The sequence below is a fragment of the Hakea prostrata genome, chromosome 1 (genome assembly GCF_041222555.1).
Source record: "Hakea prostrata isolate BN-2017 chromosome 1, UWA_Hpros_2, whole genome shotgun sequence".
Lineage (NCBI taxonomy): Eukaryota > Viridiplantae > Streptophyta > Magnoliopsida > Proteales > Proteaceae > Hakea > Hakea prostrata.
The window spans coordinates 10,310,711-10,316,710 of NC_142600.1; the positions used below are offsets into that span (position 1 = coordinate 10,310,711).

At 35.9% G+C, this 6,000-nt stretch overlaps 1 pseudogene; it reads right to left on the bottom strand.

Moving 5' to 3' along the window:
- Positions 1 to 5,896: 5,896 nt before the first annotated feature.
- LOC149027374 (U2 spliceosomal RNA) lies at positions 5,897 to 6,000 on the bottom strand (annotated as a pseudogene).

Consider the following 6,000-nt stretch of genomic DNA (forward strand, 5'->3'; position numbering starts at 1 on the left):
TTAAAAATTAGGGTTGTGTCAAAGTAAAATAGGGCTAACCCAATCCTATCAAGATAAATCCTGGTGGGTCGAGCTTAGAAGAACCCTAACAAGGTAGTAGGGGAGAAGTCAAGATTAACACCGATAGGGGTTAAGAATTGATATTTCACACAAAAAACTATGAATTTTTTCCAATTAGGTGCCCAAGTATTGATATTTTCACACATGGTAAGAGGGTTAAGTGAAATGTCAAATTTTAAGAAAGAAATGGGAGAATTTTCAAAAAATTAGAGATGACCATGTGCTGATATTTCACACATAGAAAGAGGACTATTTGGGGAGGAGGACATTTGCCCCTAGCCTCAAGGTAGGTTTTGGGTTTGAGGTTTACCATGGCATAGGATTTAGGTGTGGGGGTTTAGATCACTAGGGTAGAATGGGGTTTCAACTAACCTGGCCAACTCGAACCACTGACACCCCCAAATATGAGTCTGGATTATCTCCCTGACAGCTATTTTAAGTTGATGGGTTCTAAAAATATATATATTTTATTATTTTTTTTCCTTGTGAACCCCACATAGTTTGTGGTTGTAAAGTAGTCAAGAGAGCACAGAATGCCCCCCCCTCAAAAGAGAGATGATCCACACTCCCTAAACATAACCTCGATAAACAATAAAATTAATAGAGTAAATTGTATTTTTCACGAAGAAGCAAATGTATTTTATGCAGAATATCTTGAAATTTTTTCCTCAAAATTTCATTTTGGAAACAATATTTCAACAAGTGGATGGGTGATGTATTAAATTTTGGCTCTCACTATGTAGGAGAGAGAGAAGTGGTGGGGTGGTGTCGATGAGAGATGATGTTAAGTTGTCAAAATTTTATTTTCTATATGACCAACATATACACGTGAGAGGGGGCTCTTAATTAAACTTGTCGTCATGTCTAAATCTATTGGAAACATGAATTGATTCTGAGACTATCAAACACTCTAAGAATACAAAATGTTTTTGTTTTATTTGATGAAATCCAAAACACAAAAATGTTACAAGACACCAAGAGAAAAAAGAGGAACCGAAAGCTGAGGTAAAGATCTCTCCACACCATGTCTGATTTGCTTTCTTATGACCCACCATGACTCCAAGCTTCGATACACAAAACCCATGATGTCTAAATCTGTGTTTGGTGACATTTTTGAAATGTGTTCTAAATTGATGATTCAACGCAAATTTTAGCAGATTTTACATGAGAAAGTGAAATTTATGAGAGAAGTTTTTACTTCTTCTTCTGTATATAAATGTTTGTCATGATTTAGGGTGACAGGAATCCAACTTGTGCGTTTCATTGTCTAGTTTCTGCTTGAAAACTCTGTATGAAGTATGAACTGTCAGACACAAACAAGCGACCTTGACAGGCAGAACCATTAGAGCTAGAGAGAGCCAAGCATGGCTAACTTGACCTGTAACTGTGTCATAGTTTGACATTAATTGCCAAAATTGAAAGCTTGGAATGACAACTCTTGTTGGTTTCTCATTTTCTTCTCCAATGCAAGTTCCCCAGCCCAACCCAACCCTTGTTTTAGTTTTGGAATTTGGATTATTTAGTTTTTTTCAAAAAAGTTGGCCTTTGGATGGTTACACGAAGCTAATTGATGATGAAGACATGCTTGGGAGGAGTTAGGACTCAGTTTATACCAAAATAATTTAGGATGAGGTGATAAGTAAATAAACAACTATTATTGTCCACCTTGGCTGTCCAACAATTTGACCATATTAGCCTCCACTACCAGAGATGAGAGTTAGAGATGCTTTCAGCTTCAATACCCATTATAGGAGAACCACACTGAAGATTGAAATTGCTTCCATACCGTCATGCAAAATTTCAGACTGTCGGATCCGAAATTCAATTGAGATTTTGATCGGACATCCCCGATTGTCTCGCATGACAGTTTTTGCACAGGACTGAAGCAAAGTCCCACCAAAGACAATATTTATAAAAGGAATTGGGATCTCCTACTTCAATGGTAGAGAATTGTATTCTCTTCACACCTTTTTACCTAATATTTAGAAGGGAATGTACCTCTGACCACTAATAAAATATGTCATAAATACTTAGAGGTAGACCCCCTCTTAAAGAGTATGGATATTCTATTTGTCAAACTAGCAGTCTATGTTCTCCTCACATCTCTCCAGAGCTCCACTACACAATAGAAGTGGAAGCCACATGAGATACACAAGGTCTCATATTTTATCAACACTCATAAGTGGGCCCTACTTCTATTGTATAGCGGAGGAGTATAAAAAAATACGAATCTTTAACTTGACAGGTTGAAGATCCAAACTCCCTCCTAAATGTGTTGTTAAGGGATATGAAGAAGCATAATCTTCTATCCGTCGGCATGGAAGATTGAAAAAAAGAGCTAAAAAAGACTACATGAGTCTTGAACACGTTAACCTGATGGTGATATTTGGTTTACAAAAAAAAAAAACTGATGGTGATATTTAAGGTATTGGGGTATTTAGTATTTGCCATTTGGTTTGAAGTCCTAGACATTTTCTATGGTCAGTTATATGTAAGGTTTGATTAGACATGTTGTAGCAGTTGGTATAAACTTCTATGGAGACAAGATGGGCCGTGGGCCTAACAAGTAGACGCAACACAAAATGAATGACCCACGTGATCTGAGGACGTCCAGCACTTCGCACCACCACTCTTCCCCCAGTCGAAGATGAGCCATGTCCCGCCAATGTCGGCTGTCATTGTCTCTCATAATCTCATTTACTCTCTTTCTCTCCATTCCTCTCGCCTAAAAATGTGCTCAACTTGGCTCCTCTATCCCTCCCTACCCTTTAATTGGGCCTCTCTTCTAGGACCCCCAACAAGAGCGGAGCCGGGTTTAATGTCGGAGTACTGATATTTACATATAGAATACACTAATTTTTTTGTCCTTAATCTTTGTTGTTAAATTTTTTTTTCAATTGATGAAATAGAAAAGAAAAAAAATAAAGAAAATTTCAAAAAATTAGAGGAAAGGAATCCAATGCTTAATGTTGTACACATGAAAAGAAGAATGTAGGAAAAAAAAATTTTCCAAAAAATTTTGGGTGGGCATTACCCCGGGTGTGGGACCCACACTAAATTTTTTACTGAGTACATCCGATCCCAGTGTGTCGGAAGCCCAGATTCCAACTCATTGACACGTGTCAGGCCCATGAGTAGATATCGATTGAATGGTTAAGCTTTTTCATTACCATATAAATTAGCAAGTTAGAACTGCCAGATCAGCATCACAAATCTGCCCCCTAGCTTAGTTGGGTCCTTCATGTATGACCTTATAATCACGTAAAATTACCAAATCAGAACGACTCTAACTCTATATAAGATGATGAGCTGGAGAAGCAAGAGCCAAGAAGCTAGCAGGGCAAACTCTCTTTTTTCATCCCAAAGCTTTCCAGAAGAAATATCATGTCTGCGTTGCCATGCAAACGTGCTCTTCTAGTAGTTCTTCTCTTGTTCTTCATCTTCTCCATCATTATTGAAGGTATATATCTCATCGTCTGGTTATGATCTGTTCTCTGTCAATTAACTACTTCCTTTTCTTTCAATTTGATCAGCATTTGTTTTCCTTCTTGCAGCTCGAAATATGAAGACAAGTAAGAATGAAACCAAAGGCGATGATTTTCACCCAGAAGCAGGTGCAGAGAAGAGTCACAGTGATGTGTTTGTGCCTAAAGAGGAGCACCCGGATGAAGCAGAAATAGTGTCCATGGATTACACCCCAGCTCGGAGAAAGCCACCGATCCACAACTAATAGCCATGAAACACTTTCAAGATCTCAAGAACGAAAGGCCTGTATTCTAGGTGTGAGTAATGGATAACATAAAATTAAAACTTAATAAGCTATTAGCATCTCTCCTGTTACTACAGTGAGAGACCCTTTTTCATGCTTTACATTTTACAGTATATATATATATATTTGAGGCGTTCAAAGGCTTCTGTCATTCTGTGCATAGGCCTTCAAAAATAATACAAGCTCTTGGAGTTTTGTAATATTAATAAAAAGGGAAAATGATACTAGGACTTTACATGGAGATTATCTAAATTGAATGAAAGTTTTTTGTATGAGATTACCTATGCCCATAGTGAGATGTGAATTAATGTTTCACTAACACTGATGGAGAATTGATTTAGAGTCGCTTGTCTTCACTCTTCTTGAGTTTTTGACAATCCTTTGGAAACCTTTCACAAAGAACTTCTGCGAGCATGTGACAAATTAAGTACGAGACAATACCCACCCCACACATCTCTACATATCAATTTCAACAATAGGATTAATTGTTTTCTTGTCTTTAGAAACTCAATATTCAGTTCAAATCAACTACTGAGAGGTCTTGACTGTTGTATAAGACTTAGAAAATCAAACAACCAATTTTAACAAGCTTGATGGCTCCCTATCATTGTTAGTCACAATCAAATTAATGATAGATGTTTTAAAGCAAGTCGGTCATTTATCTAATCTAGCTAAACGGTTGCAACACTAGCTAGTAAGGTACTTTAGAAAGACGAGAGACTATTGAATGCTTGAATGCACATACCAATTTTTAATGTTGTCGGTAAAAGCATTGCCAAAATGTCTTTTGTTGTAGTGAGTGCATCATACCTTGTGATCTATGTATTAGTGGGAACATTTTCCATGAAGAGCTTATCAATGACTTTTCAATTAGGTGAATTAAGTTTACGATTTATCAATTTTTACATGATTTACAAATCTTACATTTTTTAGGTAAAAAAAAATTCCATTTTAATAGTGTAACATTTTGTGCTACAAAACTCTTCTAATGGATCTACACAGACCCCATAAATCTTACAGATTATTGCTAAGACATCAAAATATTTCTGAGCCCTCAAGTATTCCAAAATCATGTTATCGGACTTGAATAATAAAACAAAATCAGTGGTCACCAAGATTTTCTGTAAACACCATTGGCATTGAAGCTCAATGTGTGTGTATATGTATATATATCAATTGTTTCTTTAGGGAACCATTAGGTCCAGCTATTTTACTAGCAGGTTTTGGTTTCCAGTTCCAATTTTACCTGATTTGATCTCACCTCTTTCAACTTGGTTTAATTTATCTCATGGTTTCTGTTGTCTTTATTTCTTCACTGCAACTTTTTGTTCATTTAATATGCATGAAAAAAGTAGAACGATTGTGACCAGTGATGTTTAACTGAACTGTACAAAAACCATTGACGCGAAAACGTGATAGTGACATGAAACAGAAATCAAATATTGAATTACAGTCTTGCTCCGATCGATTAATAAGTTGAAAGCGAACTGGTCAGGATGAAACAAGGAATTTAGAGAGGAGCGAGAAGAAACACTTTCCATTTCCATTTTTCCTTGTGGTTGCTTGCTCTAGTTGATGATCTTCTTGATAGCAAGCGAGATGACTCTGATGTTTTTCTTTTGATTTTTAGTTTCAGCTGTGTCTTACTTTAGAAATTACCAGAATACATAGCGAGCTTAAAAAGCATGGCCATAAGTGTTTCCTTTGGACATTCTACCTCGAAAGTTTTTTGAGTTCATCATTCAATTTTCTTGGAATGGGTGGTGGACTTGGAACTTGGAAATTGTTTAGTTAAGGCTTTCTGGAAAAGCTTGCAGATTACATAACTCCATTATTAAACACTGATTTGAACATAAAGTATGTTTTTCTCTACATCAGAGTTGGAGTTTGAATAGTATGGTAATATTGATTACAATATCTTATAAACCCTTGGACCTAGGTTACATGTATAGTTTGTTAAATATTTTATAAAAAACTTACAATTTTAGTTTTTTCTTTTTGTTCACTAGATTTTTCTTTTATGAATTTTCTTAAGTTTTTATCTATAAAAATGAATAAAGAAAATTATGGAAGTAACCACGGTTTTCTTATACATGAATACCAATATATTATCAAATTGCTAATTAGAACAGATACTGCACTTGATCTAAGCCAAAAGGCCGAGAAAGTAT